Source organism: Amblyomma mixtum, chromosome 3 (genome assembly GCF_055824585.1).
Source record: "Amblyomma mixtum isolate Tamu chromosome 3, ASM5582458v1, whole genome shotgun sequence".
NCBI classification, from domain to species: domain Eukaryota; kingdom Metazoa; phylum Arthropoda; class Arachnida; order Ixodida; family Ixodidae; genus Amblyomma; species Amblyomma mixtum.
In genome coordinates this window covers 342,250,530-342,271,529 of record NC_143014.1, presented here as the reverse complement: position 1 = coordinate 342,271,529, position 21,000 = coordinate 342,250,530, and the positions used below count along the sequence as shown (strand labels likewise).

General features: G+C 44.7%; 1 pseudogene; it reads left to right on the top strand.

The window, feature by feature from the left end:
* The first annotated feature begins 13,840 nt into the window (after positions 1-13,840).
* Positions 13,841-14,459, top strand: LOC149356163 (uncharacterized; annotated as a pseudogene).
* Positions 14,460-21,000: the final 6,541 nt, after the last annotated feature.

Below are 21,000 nucleotides of genomic sequence, written 5' to 3'. Positions count from 1 at the left end.
AGAATGACGCTCGGCCGCGCGAACACCTGTCTGTCTTCCGCTCATCACGCGCGCAAAGCCCATCCGTTCAGCGACGTTTCACAGCTGGCGATCGCCCCTCAGAGCTCGACAGTTCGGCAGTGCTTCTCGCCGCAATGCATCCTTGCATAGCCAACACACCATATACCTCGTCAGGTGATTGCACAGACGAGCTGTCTAGTCCGAGACAACTCGAAAGCATCGCGATGACCTCGAAAGTCGTTCACCTTTCCCACTTCTAGGGTTTAACATACGACGAATGAAGGCATGAATGCAAGGAGCAGCAAATCGCAGCGCCGGCACCGCTATTCGAGCAATTTTCGCGCTTCAGTAACCGCACGCACGGATGATTTCTCACTGCGAGCGAAGGGTTTGCAACGGGAGAGCAGTTAGCGCCCCTATGCGGCTGTGCGCTTAAGCCTTCACTATTAACGCTCTCAAGGGTTGCTTATTTCAGATGTGCTCTTATAACGCCATAACATTACATTGCGGATTCAAAACAAGACTTTTGTAAGCTTAGTTTTGTGTTGAAATAAATACCCGTTAAAATGCGGCTACCTAACGCCGTATAAATCAGCATTTCACTGACTCATTTGCATGATTCGGGTACCTTTCGCCGGGCGAAATGATGGCGGCGAATTTCAGCCATTTTTTGCAATGGCGGCACAACGTAAACGTGATGAAACGTCATTCTGACATCACTTCAAAATGTGTGCCTATCACGTGCTTTACGGGATATTGTTCCAACCAATCAGATTTTAGGAAGTTGCCATTTCCGGTGTGCAGCTATTTTCTCCAAATTGGCAAGTCGAGCGCAAGTGCTGTCGCACGGACCACGTGTAGCTTCTTTTCCCTTCAGAATCACATATATGTACCAGCCGGGCACCAAGAATAGCGCTGCGAAAATGCATTTTCAATGCCACGTCAAATCGACGTCCCCACGAAAAGTGCTGCTGTAACCGAGCCTGATTGACACGCCCATTGACGGCGATTGACACTTCTGACAGCCAATCAGAGAGGCAATATGGCGCCGACAGGCGCATGTGAATATTGAGAATCGGGCCCCTGGTTTCCAGGACGTCACCACTAGTGCGGGCAGCTCAGGCACGTGCGCTTCGACGTCGTACACCGTTGACCGAGCCAATTGCTCTGCGCACGTACGAGCTTTGTACATTTCTTGTAAGCGTGCCTGAGCTGCCATGCGGGTTTTTCCTGAATTGAGAGGGGAGAGGAACAACCATCAACCATGAAAGAAGTCGCGAAGATGCTCTTGGAATTTTGCGTTAAGTTTGACGTCCTTCAATGAAGTGTTTTTTTTGGCTTGGTTGAGAGTTTGTTGGAAGCTTTTGTTCGGCAGAGTCCCTTAATATATGGAGAAGAATCAGTAGCCTACAATGCACATGCTTTAATTTACTTGGCTAATGACTGTCGCAAGTTCGGTTCGCTTCATTCATTCAGTTGTTTTCCCTTTGACTATCTCAAAGATCTCAAATTTCTTGTGCGATCAGGAAACAAACCCTTGGAACAGCTGTACAATCGAATCACTGAGCAACGTGCTGTATTTGTTGACGGCAGCAGATCGAATGTCGAGTCTTCAGAGTTCGGTCTGATTCCATCCTCTCATCCTTCAAATGGTGCTACTCTTTCATATTCAGCATGGAGCCAGTATCACACAGTTGTGTGGAAGTACAGTGTGATAACCTCAAGAACGCCTGACAATTGTGTGTTGCTAACCAAAACAGGGTTGTCCTTCTGTTCAACTTCCTGCAGTCTGACTCAAACATTGTAATAATTAGAAGCTTGTGTAAAATTGAGGGTGACTTCTATGTGCAGCCTTGTCGATCTTCATTACTGTCGATATTCAGAGTATCAACTGGAGCAAGAAATTTTGAAAAATTTTTGTTTTCTGACATTATTTGCAAAGGGCTACTTCTGCCGTGGAAAGAGAAATATGTTTTCTTTCCTCTGTTTCATCTGTTTTAGGCTTTGGTCCTTTTTCGTCAGCACCCTTTTTGTGTTATCTCGGTATCCATTTTCTGCCACTTAACACCCCACTCTCATAAGAACTATGTAGCTGCAGCATGTGCTTGTGAGAGTGAATCACGTCACAAGCCACAAAGACACCTTCAGCACAAAAAAATGTACGCACTGTGCCTCCACCCCCCCTCAGTATGACAGCAATATAATTCAAGCACTTCCTGTTCATATCGCTGTGCCCATTGTTGCTCGGAGGTAACACTTTGTGGTGAGTAGGCGGGAAAATATATATGCATTTGGTTACTGCTGCTAGTTGTTGTGACATTTCTTAGTGGTCTTTGGGGCTTTGAGTACTTGGCTGTATTTCTTAACTTAAAGCATTGTTGACCAGATAAAAGTAAAAAAGATAAAGCGCTTACTTAGCACATGTCATCATTTTCATGCATGTGCTGCAGAAGGCCGATGGACTGAAGAAATTTATAGTTACTTTGGTTCTAAGTTCAATTGCGCTGCAAGTTTCAGGCATGTCTATCGACCATAGTGTGCAATTTTTTCAACCTTATATTGTTTTTGGCATATCCTTGCACTGAAGATGCAAACCTGGAATGCTGTGATCATTTGTTTTGTGTGCAGATTTCACATTGTGGAATTCCTTCATGAAGGCAGCACTTACGTTGTGCCCAGCAGCTGGGTTGATGCTGATGAAGAAAATGCAACATGCCCGTGGCCAACATCAAGTAGCAAAAGTGAAGTCAACCGAATGATCAGAAATGGGCCTGTTGAGCCCAGTTGGTCCTATTACCCAGTAAGAATCCTTGCTACTAAAGGTTAGCACCACAAAATATCTCATCCCTTCATGGCTTTCTGGTTAATTTATGCATACGTTTTCCCTGCAAATAACACCACCCAGTCACTCATTTCCTCGTACCACCTTGAGAATATGTCTCATTCAGGAGAGACTAAGTGAAGCTGAATTTAAGCTTTTTGTCCGGCTCTTGACCTATACAGATTCAGTGAGAGTGCATCAACATAATGCAAAGATATCTCTAACGGAGTTTTCATACTGGCCTGAAAAGTCATAAAAGTAATTTCTACTTTTATTTTATGCTGTGGTAACACTAAGTTCACCTAAATAAATTTGGCAGAACACTTTTAATGCAATTACGAGGGGGTACCCAAAAGAAACCGGACTAAATTTTTTGGTCGGCAAAGCTTCTGTGGTACCGCGTTTTGCCACTAGGAGCGCATAGAACGAACATTCCAGAGTCAGTAAGCCGAGTGCCGTCGTTGAAGGAGGTCAGACTAGTTTAGGCAGAGTTTTAGAGTGACGACTGTTTTGTGTGAATGTCGATTTTCGTGAACAGCGTGCGCCGGTGAAATTCTGGTTTTTGCTCGGAAAAAGTTGAATGGAAACTCTTGAAATATTAAAAAAGACGTACAAGGACGATGCTATAGGGACAACTCAAGTGTTCCTGAATCGAATCCTGAATCAAAGCAACAATCATGTCAATGGAAAACTTCAAATTCACCTCGCCTCAAGAAAGCTCGTCAGGTGAAACCAAACCTCAAAACAATGCTTATTTGTTTTTCGACGTGAGAGGAGTCGTCCATTGAGAATTTGTTATGCAGGGTCGGACAGTTAGCCAGGCTTTCTACTTGGATGTTTTGAAAAGATTGGGCAACAGTGTGCGGTGGAAGTGGCCAGATTTGTGGCGGTCGGGTGACTGGTTTTTCCATCATGGCAATGCCCCTGCTCACACAGCCCTGTCTCTACGACAATTTTGGACCAAAAATGGCATGACCCCTATTCCTCAACCCTCATACTCTCCCGACCTTGCCCCGTGCTACTTTCTTTGTTTCCTAGAATGAAAAAATAGGTGAATGGAAAGCGTTTCGCTGATGTTGCTGAGGTGAAGAAAAAAACGACGGAGGCACTATCAAGCATCACAAAAGATGAATTTAAACAATGCTTTGAAAAATGGAATGAAAGATTCGACAAGCGTAGCATTGCAAGTGGGGAATACTTTGAAGGTGATTGAAGGTCTGTGCTTAAAATGTGAACAAATAAGTTCAAACAAAAATAAGTCCGGTTTCTTTTGGGTACCCCCTCGTATGCTTGAGTAGAATGGTACATGATGTGCAGTGCAACAAATTAACCATGAATGTGTACTGGAAAAATAAGCCAGCTTTTTTTAATGCTTTTTATTTACAGCAAATAAGTTATACAAGACCTTTATGTGTGAAATTATTCTTCTGTACAGGAACATATGAGCGAGCAAAAGAATGCCTGTCAAACGCGCTTGTCACTTCCCACCTTGAGTCTGAAGGTTCAGCTAATGAAAAGAGGTCAAGGCGCAAACGGAAAAGAGTCATTCTATCAGACAGTGAAGACAGCATTGAAGAAAGTTCCTCATCTAGCTCATTCATCAACTGTGAGCGTTTCACTACGGTGCACCTAAATCCTACTGACATGTTGTTAAAGAGTTTGGCTCACGGCACTTCTTTAGTGCTAATCTGCAGTTTATTTTAATAGGTCACAAAGCAGCTATTAGTGAGAGAAGCACAGTGGATTTGGTACAACCTCCTCAGTGTCGCCTACAAGGTAGGACAACCATTCTATGCACACATTATCGGACTTCCAACAAGGGTCATTCCATGCCAACTGATCCAGACTTTGTGCTCGGTCATCTTCCATTATCTATAAAAGAATTCATTGTTTATTGAACTACTATAGCCAGATAAAACTGAAGAAAAAATAGAAATTTCTCCTCGAAGGGCCCCTCTGCAGCAAATCGCGACGACGGATTTTCAGTATGTCGTGATTAACCAAATTAAGCTCTTGTTAACTGCCTTTGTTAAGCAAAATTTGTCACGCTACACTCACTGTGCACTTTAATGGCCGGTCTACTGATTTTATTGACCATATTTTCATAACAACGCCGTAAACCATGTTTTAAAGGATATTCAAGGTTGTCACAAATTTTGGACCCGTTGACATAGAATGACCCGCAAGGGTCATCCTAACAGGAACAGTTGGCATACTGATAGGCATGCAGCAAAAGTTGCTAACTGTAAGGATGGTATCTGAGAGTGGAAGGAAAAGTGGTGGAGAAAGTAAAGCCATAATGACTCTCAGGTCTGGAAGGCCGCCTCAGCCAGGTGTGTTTCTCTTGCCTGGTACTCTGCTTGTGCAGAGCAAGAAAATGCAAGACTGTTCACAAAATAGTCATCATTTATAGATTAATGAGAATGCAATGCATATGGGACAGGAAAAATGTGGGAAGGGGATGAAAATGCATTGAGTACTATTTACTGTCATTTTATTTGTGCAAAAGGGACCCGAAGCTCTACTTGGCTAGTCCAGTAGCACATTATGTATAATACACAATTGTGCTCGGTGGCATTTTTGCCAAAAAGAACTCTTTACATGCTTGAAAGGAAGTGCGGCTTGAAGCTCCAAATTCTTGCTGCGGAAATAAGGGGCACAAAAAATTTACAGTGGCTTTGGAAATACAAAGCAGCACTTTTTCGAGGTAATCCTGTTTTGAAGCAAGCACTGATTTGTTGACCGTTTGAGCAGTATAAACTTTCCTACCGCTCTACAAAACTTGTCACACTGCACCCACTGTGCACTTGAAAGGCCAGTCTGCTGATTTTACTGACCATATTTTCTTTTCAGCAGTCGAGAGAACACACTGACTGCTTAACAGAAGTGCTTACACAGCTAAATTTATAAACTTTACTGGCACTGCTTTGAACTGATAACTGACAGTCCAACAGTGGATCATGGGAAAGAAAATGTTGCTGCAGTTTGTAGAGACAGATATGAAGATGAAACAAGAAACTTTTCTGGGTCTGGATAGTCATGGCTGATGCAAGAGAAGACAATTGGAGGTCAGTGAGAGAGGCCTTGCTCCCGTGGACATAACCTAGACGACAGCGCCTTTTTCTATTTATCATTTGCTCATGGTGTGTCAGCATGAGTGCACAAGGAACAAGCGAACAGAATTCTTTACAAGCATTATTATTGAAGCATACTTCATCAACAGCTGGAATGAATGCCCATCTTATATTAGATGTTCAGTGTGCCCTGCTATATAAAGCATATCCCTAAGTAATTTAAGGCTTGTTAGCCAACTATTTTTTCATACACTGTATATTCTGCTTGAAATTATTAACCACTAAAAATTTACTGGTTTTCATGTAGATAAGCTTCATATACAAACTTATGTGTGCTCCATTTTCTAACATTACAGCAGTTGCAGCTGTGACCACCAGCACCAGCTGTGACCTTAAAAGCCTGTGTTCATGGTTTGCTCGCAAGCAATCAACAACCATACCTTTAGTGATTATCGCAGAGGCATTTTTGTCCGTGTTAAATATTAAAATGATCTTTTTTAACTCAGTAGGTGCACTTATTTACTGTTGTGTAGCCAAAGCAACTTTTTGTGGTCTTTTGCGATACTTTGACTTAAATCATGCATCATTTAATTGCACATTAATTATTTTGGCTAAAGATGAACCATGGCACTGAACATGCACTACATAGGTGCATTGTCAGAGGTGCGACAAGTTTTTGAGAGACTGCCGAAAAATTGCGTGTATCTGTAGCGTCATGTACTCAGCTGTAAAACATGATTTCTCTCTGAGCATTTTCTTTCTCGAGTACAGGGACTGAACTAGAAGAAGGATAATACTACACTGGAAAGGCATATAATATGCCTCACTCATTGCTTAGAGATTTTTGACGCAATCTGTACTACAAACACCAATTCTTAACGAAACAGACCAAAATTTCAAACAAAATTCACTTGTTTTAAGTGCATTTTCACCATTTTCTACCTGACATGAATCTAATATGATAACACAAACAGAGTTGAACAAAAGGCTGGATGTGTATCCAGCCTTTTGTTCAACAAAAGGCTGGATTCTTTCTGCAGATACACATCAATAGGATACCTCACAATTCAAGAACATTGATGTACATTCGACGTGCACATATTTCGGGCACTTAGGCATATGTTTTTGTTCCATATATACTACGAAGTTACTAATTTGCCGTTGCTACCCTTGCGCCTGAACAAAGATAAAACATCAATTTGCTGCTGTTTGTTTTGTTCTTAGTTTATTGCAGTGTTATCACCCCTATCCACACGCTTGGCTCGGTCTCATTTGTTCTTCACTTTGTTTACAGCGTGCATGAAAGCAAAACATGGCGGGCAGGTGCTGCTGAAACATTTAGTGCCGTCATAAAGTGGCGGCTGATCGGTGCACAAGACCGTGAAGGTGGACGCAACCTCAGGCGGCAAGGCAACATTCGAAGAGAGTGATTTTTTCGGTCTGCTGTTTTGGTTTTATACAATTGTTAGTTTGCACAACACATATGTAAATATGCTCATTTTTCATTGTGTGCTTCTTTCATTTGGCACAGTGAGTTTTGAAGTATTGTTTGTTCTTACACTTGCGTAACAAATTGCACATGCAATGTTTTAGCTGTTGCCAGTTTTTCTAGTGTTTGTCTGTACGACACATATCTGAAATAGAACGCCATCGCCCATTCGGTTCTACGCCTCCCCTCGTCGGTAGATTGATTTTTGAGGAAAGGAAATGTATCTGTCTCTCATATCTCGGTGGACACCTAAACCTCACCGGAAGGAAGGGAGGAGGATGGGAGTGAGCGAAGACACCGTATTCACTAGACGCGCCTTCGTTCATTGTAACCCATGGAGCAGGCATTGCGGGGGGGATAGCATGCTCGTCTCGCACGCCGAAGACCGGGGTTCGATTCCCGAGCTCGACCAATTTCCTACTCTGTTTTATTTATTTCTATGGCCTGACTAGAAAAGTTAATTATGCTAATTGGGTAATTAAGCAATTAACTAAGCTCAGTCCCACTTACTTCAAGCATCAGTATACGATCCTTTCAATTGGTTGCATGGTTACTAGCCAAAGTACAATTGGCCCCGTTTGAAATTCCCGCACTGTGACGTCAAGGCCGTTTCGACCAAATGAAAAGCGTGACATTTCTGTCGACAAGTGCTGCTTACAACGATGAAACATTAAAGGCTTCCGCCTTAAAAACCACTCACTTTTTTTTCTTGCTCCTTTCATGTGGTATAAAAAGCTTTGAAGTATTCGTCGTTACACATATGCAGTGGAAAACGCTGAGAGAGTAGCTTTGCTATTCATGTTAACTTGAACTGTTTTCTTATAGTCTTCAGTGCAGTGTATGCGCAGAGGTGGCCGTTCTTTTCTGGCACTTGTTCCAGGTAGCATGAAGCCTTTTTAAGTTTATTTTATGTGCAATCTAAACTTCGTATGCAGTGCTTTGGTATTTGGTGTAGTTTTACACAGATACATGCATTGTGCGTATGTTGAAGCGGTACTCAAATTTTCGTTTTACAACCTTACTTATACTGTTTCCACAGCACAAGCCATGATACCCAAGTTAACGTGCTTGTCTCATTCTAATCCACATTATCTTGGCATAACAGTATTTCCTTCTACATTCTTGACATATGACAAAGCAGTGTTCAAATTTCGCTTATATTTTTACAATGCAAGCTCTGTAACTGCTGTTGTAAAGTGAACCATGCAGTGAGTGGTCATAGTTGTACTCGACCTTTCTGATTAAATGGTTACAATTTGTGTGCAATAGTATGTCACGTTTCACTTCATTTGCTTAGTACAACAGCTATCAACACAAAAATGCATGCTATTCAAAATAATTGGCATGGCATAGGCCATGCATCAGTTATTGACTGGGCTATGATTGGCTGTGCAGTGGCTCAAAATTGGTTAGGTTGGCAATAATAGTTGGTCCAGATGCGGACATTCAGTAATTCTCGACTGGCCCATGCTTGGCTATATGGTGGCAATACTCTAGTTACACGGCCGACTTAACCGTGGTCAAGTTTTCCTCAGGTAATACTAACCACAGTTGTGCGCTGTTAGATGGAGAGCCTAACCGCAGTTATGCCGCTAACCATGGTTATCGGTAACTGAGGTTGGCTACCTCAGTCAAGCGGCTAACTGACAAAATGGCTGCCACCATGTCGGCTGAGCCCGCGATACCCGCTGCCACATAAAGTGAACAGAAGCGTGTCAACTGGTTTGTTGCCACAACAGAAGCTTTGATACACGTTTGGGAAGGCAATCTCTCAGCTCTGCGGTCAAATACGCGCAATGCGAGAATATACAGCGCCATGACAGACTCCCTGAACACAGGCCTGCCGGCAGGCGAAGGGCTGTATTCAGCGAAGCAAATCCGGCAGATGCTGGAAAACCTGAATAAGTACTACCGGTAAGCACGAAAGCCATTTCATATAATGGTGCAGCTTACAAGCTATTTTAGTGCTTTTTAGGTACTGGTATCTGTTGCGCTGCACGTACACACAAACATTCGCCATGCTACACGGTGCTTCGTCCGGCATGACAAATACTTCGCTGTAAATAGAATACATTACTGTTTTTATGGCCTTCTGGCTGACCGGTGATGTGTGCGGATCGTTATTGCGCTGAACTCGACTCGGTTCTACTCACCACTTGCATGTCTACCAACGGTAACCGTGCCAGCTGCAGTATTTTTCGGCAGCGTCTCCTGAATTGACTCGTATAACATCCAAAGTGATGTGCGCCAGCAGCACGCAGATCTGTTCCGTTCTTGACGCTCTATGAAGCGCGTAGCGTCGCATGCATCCGCCTGGCAGTGCGAACGTCGCTGACGTAGCTTTCACGCGCCGTATAATGACGATAATCGGGGTTAATTGTGAGAATTCGCGCGACAGTAGAAGGTCCCGCTTCGAGATAGCATAGTTTGCTACATTTTTCGCAGCCTGTCGGCGGTCATGGTAGTGTCGTGCGGTATTAGTAAATGCCAGGGCTGTACAGAACTGGTATTCACTTTATATTTTCTGCCCCCAAATTAACCGTAGCAACAGCAGAGTGATCTCAATGTGGAATGAGGTACCTGCGCTAGCACGGTTGGCGCTTGAGATGTACTACTTTATCTTCTGAATGTGCCCTCTATGAGTGTCCTCTGGCTCTGCACCCTTTCAGTCTATACAAGGACAGGCGCGATATGTACTTCTTTCATATGGGTAGCCGGTTCTTTCTTGTTTCTTTATTTATCATTAAAAAAACACTACCCGCCTATTAATTTTTCTGATGCAAAGGTTCATGGAATAAAACTGCCTTTGTTTTTAGGAAGCTGAGGAGATCTGATTCAAGCACTGGATTGAAAGACGTTGAGTGGCCTATTTACTGGATGTTTCACTCTTTTCTTGGAGCGCTGCCAGTGAATGACAGCAGCCTGGTGTAAGAAAGTGTGGAGGTAATCTAGTTTCACTGGTTCAGAAAAACTGAATCTTACAGTGCCTGCAAACATGTATATTTTCTTCATAAGTATTGTAATGCATCATGACTTGGAATGTTGCAAGAAGGAAATGGTTCTTTTGTCTCTGCAAGATCACCTGTTATAGCCATCACAGCTATGTAGTTCGAAAACACTACACAACACAAAGCAAGTCACTAAAACTTTCAAACGACATGTCTCATTCACTTTCTGTTTTATTACAGACAATAGAATAAACTCATCTGAATATATATGCACTTTGCTCCAGAGCAGGCAGTGAAAAGAGAATATGACAGAATTTGAACATGCGCATGAGACAACAAGAAAAGAAAACCAGTGGGGAATGAGAAGCACATTACTTGGTTGTGTTTGAATGTTATCAACAATAACACATTGCACTGTGCAGTGTGAGATAGCTTTGCCGGTAGATTGTACTGATACTCTCCAAGACGAACAAATTGCAGTACAAGAAATACATTGCATAATGGGACTGAACAACACCTTCTGCACCCCGGTTAATCCTAAATCTGCCCTTGTGTCCGCTGTTTGCATCAGCTGGGCGCAGTTAAAAGAATAAGGCGCCAGTATTTGTATTTTCAAAACATATTACTTCTAAGCTGTTCCTTAATAGGAATTCACTATAATCAAGTATAAGGTCAAATATTTCACGAAAGGAACAATCCACACAGCATTTCCCATCATAGAATAGCTTGTGAGTTGATAGTCCTCTTTTCTAACTTTTTTATCTTGCTCATTTCGCTAACCTTTCTTGATAAGTTATCAAAAATTTGTATTTGGGGCCTTTGCTAGCAGCTAGGTTTCATACCCTACAGCTATGTGGCATACATATTCATAGTTTCTAACCTTTGCTTAGTATTGGCAGGTGCCACCGGCTCCTGAAGATGGAGTTGGAAAGGTTCTCGCAACCTTTACACTTGAACCTGACCAAGATACAGCTGAAGACACTATGGCCAGTACCCAGCCCAGAGAAAGCAGTGACAGCACCACAAGATGCCGAAAAAGACCTGCAAGCTCACTTTTGCAGGAGCTTTTGACAATGCAGCAGGAAGCCGATGGCCGTGCAGCCAAGGCCGCCAGAGAAAGTAGCCAACTGAGAAACCAGCTCTTGGGTCTGGAGAAGAAAAGCAACGAAATTCAAAGAGGAATGCTTGATGTCATGAAGTAGTACTTCACACCAAATAAAAATCAGGAAGGAAATAATCTGTCCCCTCTGAAATAAGTGACATTTTACCAACTGCGACAGACAGTGCAGCATGGCCAAATGCTTAAGCCGAACCTTGTTTAACTACTACCATCTACTTTGTCCACATCAATAATGGTGTGGCACTCACTTAAATATATTACAGTTAAGAATGCTTATCACTGTCCTTTTATCCTGCAAACAATTAAACAAGCCGTTGCCCAACATAAAACAAAATATTTTGTGGCAAATATTGTTAATAAAATAAACATGCTATATGACAAGCTATCAAAATTATAAAATGTGTAGGCAACTGAACAAGGTCCAAGTCGTAAACCTCCTGAACCCTACAATGCCATTTTGCAGAACATGACACAGTGGTAGCATTGAATAAAAAAGATACACATACATGCTGCAAGCACTAGGCTGAGGCCACCTCTCAGTATTTTATGCAGTGTAATGAAGGTATATATTGAAGTGGGCAGGTGCTTTGATTGACGGGTGTACTGTCACAATTCCATGGCAAACTCTGCTGCAAAAGACACTACTTTTCGTCATGCTATACAACTTGTGCAGCCGTAATAGTAGGGTACAGTGTGGTACAGATGTGGCTTTTTACTGCCACTGGGCTTTTCTATTAAAATAACAAAAAACGAAACCCATAGGTGGCAAGTGTGCAAATAATGTGCACGCAACTAAACAACACAGTAGAACAGTAAATAATGAGAGGTGGAATAAATCCATAAAGCACATTGTACTAACACCGGTAAATGCAATGCAATAAATACCTGACCCTAAATTTCTAATGTGGCCAGTGTTAAAACAGCTCTTCAAATACGGAGACCTTTCTGTGCCTGCAAGCTGCACTATGTTCTTGAGTGCCATAGACATGCACAGCTTTATAAACTTCTGAATCTGACTGCCTCAGAAAAACTCACACATCAAAAGCGAACCTGTTAGAATGTCCTGCAAGACACTCTGGACCATGCAAGACTGTTCACAGTGAAGCAAGGTGCTTTGCCAGGGCATTTCTCACTGCCACCCCCAAAGGCTGCTCTTGACTGCTTGTGCAGACGAGCTGTGGAAGTCATCCATCCTCTAGACGGACTACATTCAGCCAATTGGCGTCGTATCTGTCAGTGATTTCCCCACAAATATTGTGGGGAACGCAGCAGCAGCGAATTACTTTGTTCACATTGACAATGCCGCATTCAAGGCCCTTAAGCAGAATGCGAAAACATGCCTTGATCCGCCGGAAGGCATTTCCTACCACACGCCTGGCACTTGAAAGATGAAAGCTAGATGCCTGCGCAGCAGAATCAATGGTGCCAAAATGCAAGTGTGGCTTCATGATGTTTTTTGGAGTAGGAAGGCTTGTTCAGCCATCAGCAGAGGTGAAACGTGTACACCTCCGATGGTTTGGCTTCCATTTTAAACAATTCACTGCTCAGAATCTTTGGCAGCTTCGATTCCCCAAACACACCTGCGTCATGGTTCCTCCCAGGAGATCCCCTGTTTGTGTAAAGTAATTTTACCTGTGGTCAGCAACAGCCAAACGTATTGCACTATACCACCCGTTATGGTTATGGTAGTCCAATGCATGCTCGGAAGGTGGTCAGACTTCTATGTGGCAGCCGTTTAGTGCTTCAACGGCTTGGGGGAAGCTTGCAACTGCAGAAAACTGTCGCAGGTATTCAGCCAGTTTGTGCATCCTCGGCATTCTCACGTACCGAGGTTCGAGAAGACCCACAACATTTAACATTGCAGAACTCCTTAACAATGATGTTAATGAGGAGTGACTGACTCCAAACCCATTTGCCACAGTTCTTTCTTCCGCGTAAGTCATACGTCCCAAGGCAATATATGGCAATTCCCACACGTTTGTGCAGCGGTATTCCTTTCCTCATATTTGTGTCCAGCCTTCTCATTCAGTCGCACACATTTAAAATGTATTTAAATGTGCCTCTTTTCATTATAAAGTTCTCCATAAATCGACCCTCTGGCAAGTCCGGAAGCGTTGCTTCGTATTGTACATTGTGCGCATATTTCCGCGCAGCATCCGCATATTGTTATCATCCGGCCCAGCGTAACACGGCCACACGCTGGACTGCGTCACCGATAAAACTCAGCGCCACCGCTGCGTCACCCGAGGCATGCGTCGCCGACGGTGGCTACAAAAGCAGGCCGCCCGGCTTGGAAGGGCGGCTTTTTCCTTCCGCTACGGAGACGAGCGTAGCGTCGGTATGCTCGTCCGCTGCAACCGCTGGTCGAATAAACAGTTGTTACGTTTTATGTTGACATTCGTCCTTGAGCAGAAATGAGATCCCACATCTGGTGACCCGGACAATTGACAATAACGCATCGCTATGGACGAGCGCGAGCAACAGCTTCAGGAACGGCACGGCCAACTCAATGCTTCCGTGCAGCAGCATCCCGCCGGCTCCGCCAGGGACGTCAGAACCCCGGCAGACGGCATTCCACGCGCTGCCCTGCACGGCGTCTGGCGTGTCTCTGTCAAGCTTCCGCCGTTTTGGGCCGACTCGCCCGAGGTATGGTTCGCCCAAGTTGAGGCCCAGTTCTCCCTCGCACACATCACGCAAGACCGGACCCGCTAGAAACATGTCGCGCACCTCGATGCCCGCTACGCACCTCGATGCCCGCTACGCCAACGAGGTCCGGGATATCCTTGCCAACCCACCAACGGCCAACCCTTACGAACACCTCAAGAGTGAACTCATCCGCCGCCTGTCACTCTCGGATGTCCAGAAGGTGCGACAACTACAGTCCGCAGAACTTGCAGAGCGCAAGCCTTCCAAGCTCCTCCGCCACATGCATGCTTTCGTGGGCAACATGGAAATCCAGGACTTACTTCGAGCACTTTTTATTTTTGCGAGAGTTACATCAGTGTAGTGTGTACAGGTTGGCCGTACAGCAGGATTAACATAAGTAACTGACATGAATGCAAAAATTCCTGGTTAATTACAATTTCCTAATAAACTTTTTGTTTTGGATGTTTAGGAGCACGTATATACTGTGAAACTGAATGCCGGCAACGTCGATGTTGAGCCCTCTTTATAAATTTTCTTACTCGCCAATGTAGTCTGAAATATCGAACGATTAAAATACGCTTTTGAAAGCTTATTAGCTGTTCTTCATTACGTGTTTACAAAATGGCGTCACTCGCATTACTTATACGTTAAATACAAACGCAATTTGTGCATTGATGATGCAGAAAAGGAGAGCTGCATTTCGGCGCCAATGCCACTCACAGTGACGTCATTTTGTAAATATTCATAGCGGCAAAGCCACGTAGCTTACAAGCGTTCAAGTGCATATTTTGACGTTCGATATTTCGAACCACATTGCCAATTAAGATAATTCAAACTATGCTCACATTCGATATTGACCGCCTCAATTTCGGAATACATACTTTTCTAGTCAAATCTAAGTAAACAGTATATTAACTAATTTTTCAGAATTAACCCTCTAATTATTGACCGGCATCACTTCCATATTGTCCTACTTGTGGCGCAGTCACCTGCAGCAATCTCTCCGCCGTATCTCTTATAGCTGGTCGAAAAAAAAAGCTTTCGAATTCGAAAACTTACACCTTAAGGAGGTGCCTTGAATTTTAAAATTGTCAGAGGCAAAGGTTTTTTCCTTGCGGCGCATGTGTGACATTGGTTTAAGTCAAAGCTCCGAATTATGCGAAGGTAAATGAGCTATTCAGATGAGCAACGGGGAATGTAGAACAAACGTGAGTTGGACATATTTTAGCTAAAATTAAAATGTGTAAATGAACATGCGAACGGCATGTGATCCGCAGCATTCGCGAAAGGAACCATTCATCACCCGTGGTTTGTTAGGGTGGCAGGGTCAGTATAAAAAAAGGACGGTGTTGTCGGTTGCCGTATGGAGTCGATGCTGAAGAATTTGCGACGATAGTGCCTACCAGCAATTACAAAGCGCAGGATGGTCGTTGTTGTTCCGATAACTCATATTATATGGAGATAGCGTTGATAATCGTGGTGATGGTGGTGGCAGTGAACCTAAAGGTCACTTGCTTGAGTAGTGGCTATCCGTTTCAGCAGCGGAGGTACCGAACGCATATACTGTGAATTTCATGCGACATAAGCGGTGGCGTTGCACCGGTTTGCCTTTCCTTACCGTGGTTAGCGGTTGTTTTTCTCCATGAATAGGGATGACTATTTTTTTCTCGCATCATACCCGCATTTCGTCCTCGTCCGCCTTGTGTGGCAGCAGGGCGCTATCCACGGCGGCCATCGGGTGCCCGCAACCTCCCCTGGTCTCGTCTGGCTTCCCTTTCCTGTTGCGGACAACCCCGCCGCGCAACTTCAGCGGGGATGGTACATGCCACAGGGCGCTGTGCCTGCTGGTGTTCTCGCTGCTACTGTTGGCGGTGATCCGCATCTACAATCCATAACTACAGCGCAAACGACAGGACAGAGATGAAGAAGGGACACCACACAGCGCTGTGTGGTGTCCCTTCTTCATCTCTGTCCTGTCGTTTGCGCTGTAGTTATGGATCATCGAAAACACCAACTCGCCCAACAAATGCTTTTGCCGCATCTACGACTTCTACCTTTTTGAGCAAGCCACCTAAAAACGCACAGGTCACGCCACATGACGAGTATGAATATCTTAAAGGTTCTGTCGTGATCGTGAAACAGGTTCCATGCTGTGCTCTATGACTACTTTGTAGTTATTCCCTCCATCCATCCGCTACTGATGTTAAAGTATTCTCCGTTAAATTGCAGCGCAAACTGACGGAAAATTGCCTGTTGTTCTTAAGGAATATGTGCTTGCAGTTAACTAACGGCGCTTTGGTGAGCTATTTAGGTAGCGCTGGGACTGAATGAACTTCAGGTGAGAAATGGATGTTCAAAAAGCGTACAAGTTAGCCTTTTTAGTAACATCAGCTCAAGCAGCTCAGGCAAAGTAATGTTCGTATAAAGTACCCAATGATTCTGAAATGCTAGCTGTGCCGTCGACAGGCCTCCGCTTCAAACACATCATGGAGCAAAAGAATGATGAGTGTGTATGGCTTAACAAGTGTGAAAAAACAGACAATACGAGAATGAAACCTACTGTGAGAAAGCTGCAATACCTTTTGAATTTTTCCTCCATGATTACTTAGACACATCTATTCTTAGCCGAGGCATTACACGCCAGATAGAGTTTTTGCGGAGAGTGAAGGTAGGCTGAAGTGGGCGATGCTTCAGTAAAAGAGAGGTAAGGTATGAGGGGCAGGGTCGATGGAGCTACTGGGCGCGTATGCAGCCTTCATACCTAGGGGTAAGGGTGGGAAGGTGGATGATTTGTGCTGCTCCTAGAAGACAGCTTTTTTTCGCACTGCGTTTATGAATCCCATTTTGCTGGCACTTTTTCGTTCCGCTGCTCTGTGTGCTTCTAGTGCGTGGCGGCCTCATGATGGGTAGCGGTAGATTAATTTTTTGTGTGAAGCGATTTGGGAGGATATATTTGGGTGAGCGGGAAGGGGTTGGTGACGTCTCGAACGAGAAGGTGGTAGGGCATCGGGTGGAAAAGGAATCGAGCGCGGACATTCGCTTACATAGGGGAGTGTGGTAGGGTCGTGACTGTTGATAGGTGCTTCTGGAGGGTGGAAGCTTCACTGTCCTATTCTACAGACAGACATGCAAACAGACGCCAGCATCTACGCGGTGTCACACTGCTACTGCATTCGTAGTAAAGCTGCTCTAATAGGACGAAAGAAGAAAAAGAGAGGAAGATAACAAAGTGCACCTGTTACCTTCGTTTCAGTGCGACACATGCGATCAACCTGCCCACCGCACCCTTACTCGCCGTCACCGTCCATTAGCGCTATCTACCACCAAAACCCACGCATCCACACCCCACAGTACCACTATCTTCCAGAAGGCCACTCCAAAGCGGGATGAAAAAACGACGGGGAAATAGAATACGAAAACTCAGTTCGAAAGCATGTTGCCCACCCGAAGTACAAGCCACCTGTCCATCTCACCTCCCTAGCTAGAACGCTGACACCCTTGGCCCATCCCCCCTTCTCCACCTTCGAGGTGCTCCGCCCACATTTTCCCACCTTCAATCAAGAAATATTTTGTCGCGTGCCTCGAGTAAATCAGTAACAGCATCAACGCAGTCATCGAGGGTAAATTCAGCTATTTTTGCCGCTTTGCCTCATCAGGCTTCATGATCGTACTGTGAATATTTTCTCTCGTGCTTTGTCCAGTTTAAGCAGTTTTCTACCATTGTCATGAATCTACACGAACTAGCCGAGAAGTTTGCATTGCTAAAGCCATGTGGGAATTGGACGGCTCACTTGTTTTCGGAATATTAGTCATGACCTTTAACTGCAGCCAATTACATCATAAAACCACATCCTCTCTGAAGTTTAGACCAGCACTGGCAGAATTACATCTGACGAAACAGCAGCATGCAGACTACTCTGAGAGCTCTCGTACACCTCACACGCAGCAGAACTGATTGGACTAATATATTCTATGCAAACAGTTTTGTCGGAGGTAAGGCGACACCGATGTGCGTCCGGATCAATAAGAGTGGCGGCGCTGTAGTTGAAGTGCGCCTTAATATTCCTCCCACCTGAGCAGCATAGAGGGCTACACCTAAATATTTGCTCATAGGTTTTATATCGCAGGTCACAAGCTTGCAAACTGAATTTTTTATAATTTGAATATGGGATTTTGGATGTTACTCATTTCAGGATTTTGTATTTGTAAAAAGATTAAGAGCTTGTGTTTTTGTGATTGTATGGGGACACCGCATATAAGGCTGGTCTGAGGAATCTGTGAAATAAAATCAGACATCATTTCATGCCTAACAATGATAGGTAGTTCTATGTTCTGAACAATGCATCACGCAGTTTCACTGGAATTAGCGCATCATTAACAGTTTTTTTTTCGCTCTCTCCTTTAGGTGCAAGCCACGGCGCTCCGCCCAGACTTCCTCCTTGTAAATATTTTGTGAATTAGATGTGATGGAAAAACTCCCTCTTTGCCTCTCAGGTGCAGTCTTGATCATCCCGTTGACGTTCTGAACGCCCTACAGTGCCCGGCTCAATGCCATGCCCACGTGCCCCGCTCTGCATCGTGATTATTTTACCTGCACGAGCTCGACAGAAGATGTCATTTTCGTCAGTTAGACATACACAAGTACAGCGAAGAAGCTGTCTTGTTCTTCGCGACATGTGCAAGAGATCACGACACGACTGCTGCATGTGGTAAAATCCAGCAGGCTGCCGAGTGAAAATCAAATGACCGCACTTCGAAAACACTGGTCAAATCGAGCCCACAAGCGAAGGGAAAACAGGAACTCGTTATGCCAGTAGTGAGGGAAGCCAGCAGTTACTGAAACAACGAAGCATAGCAGATTTTTTATGCGTAGCATATTGCAATCACTCAGTTCAGCCCTTGGGCGCTGCCGGGCAGCCACCAAACCACGTGACGTGACGTCACCAAACGGCATTAAAAAAAGAAAAAAAGAGAAAAGGAAAGAATTGTAAAAAAAGATAAAAAACAGGAAAAAACATAAAAAGGACGGCTGAGCGTGGTGGCGGTTGCCACCGCCCGGTTTCAAAGGGGGCGCTCCTATCCATCCATCCATCCATCCATACGTCACGGAGGAAAAGCTGCTGAGAAAATCGAGTGCCGCCAAGCAATACCTCGCGCTAAAAGACCGCGCAATATGCAACGCATTCTTGGCTTAACCATGCTAAGCCTGGGCATATTTTTTTTTTTCAATTTGTGGTGTTCATCAGCGAGGTCAAGCAGCATGGGTCATGATTTCCTTATTTGTGGTATTTACGAATACCACAAACATCCCGTATGCTTTTTGGTTTCAATGACCGTTGGATTGCGACATGTATACATAACGAGCCCCTCTTCTTCGATGGACGCCACAAATTCTTTTATTTCCTGCGCAGAATATCCTGCGCTGGCTCTCCATCTACCGTGGCAGGTGTTGGTAGAAGGGAGGCAACAACGAAGAGGGAACACGCGAGGAGCTGATGCAGCTGAGGCATGCATACACTCCACTGGCTGTTATCACTTAGTCAGCGTTGATCCTGCGCAAGTCTCTTCCAGTCGAATCTAGAAACTCCGCCATTTAAAGCCTCAGTACACAAGGAAGAAACAAACAAAAGGCCTATACATAGTCTGCACAACTATTGCACTGCGTTGTCCGCGTGCTTTTTTGTGACATACTTTTGTTTCCGTGCGTGCCTTACTGCGGCGATAGAACTTCCTGAACAGCCGTAAAAAATTCGCGCTGCCCACAAAAGCTAGACGCTTCGGCGTGGTTGGAGAATGCTGGAAGCAGACGAATACTGCGGGGGTCATGTGGCAGGTGGTGGGCATTTGAAGGGGTCCGTGCCACGCGCACTCTACACATACCCTGAGGTACCTGTAGTCTCTCCTGTTGTAGTGAAGCCAGGCCAAGTGCCGCCAGAATTGAAAATGGCTGCTGGCACCCGTTCCACTGGCATATAACGGCAGGCACATGGTGGCATTGTCGTTCAAGGGATTCTGCTGAAGCGTAAATCATCCCAGGCTTCTGGCAAAGAGCCAAAACACACTCAAACACCTCCGGTACTCGTGCACGCAGCAGCCTTCGGTCATCACCTCTGCCACACGACCACTGAAGTCCATCGCAACGCCATTGCCGGGCCGCCTCGGCCACTTCGCTCACCTAATGGGCGGACTAACGGACAGTACATCGAAACTGTCCAGTTCGCATCCTCTGCATCATTTATCATTGAATACTTAAGTAACCGATCAATTTTGGTCTATCTTCCTTAGCCGTTCTTCGTTCAATATTGCACTGTGCGTTTCCGCTGCTTAAACCTGATCCAATTCACGTGCCCCTGAACTTCCTCGTTCTTGGTTTTGCCACGAACATCTCTATATCTCCAAGAGCCCTCAGGTTTATTTCTAATCCAGATTGCACTTGTGACCTTGGGCACAATACCACATAGTACTCAAACGGGAGTCCTGTCACCATTATATCTGTCGAAGTACCTGTCGGCCCTCCCTTCATGTGCCTATCGTACCTGCACAGTGACCGATGCTTCATTATCGCAGCATTTCTGTGCATTTTTTTTCCCACTCGTGGTCCGTACGAGCTTTTGGATCCATATCTGTCCTGAGATAGAAATTGGATCGTGCTTGCTTTTCCGACAAGTGCTGAAGAGATTTTTCCTAGAATTGTGGGCTGCAGTGGTGGCCTTCGCCAACCACTGAATTCCGCTATAGTTTCTTTTGAAGCCGCACTTGCAAGGCCCGTATTGATGAACTTTGAGAGCGCAAACATAAAAGTGAGGCGTTCATCCCGTGCTCAAGGCGCATGACGTCAACAAAGAGTATCTTCTCATAATTCACTCTGACAAAAACGTACGAAAGGCTACAGTGGAAAAGTT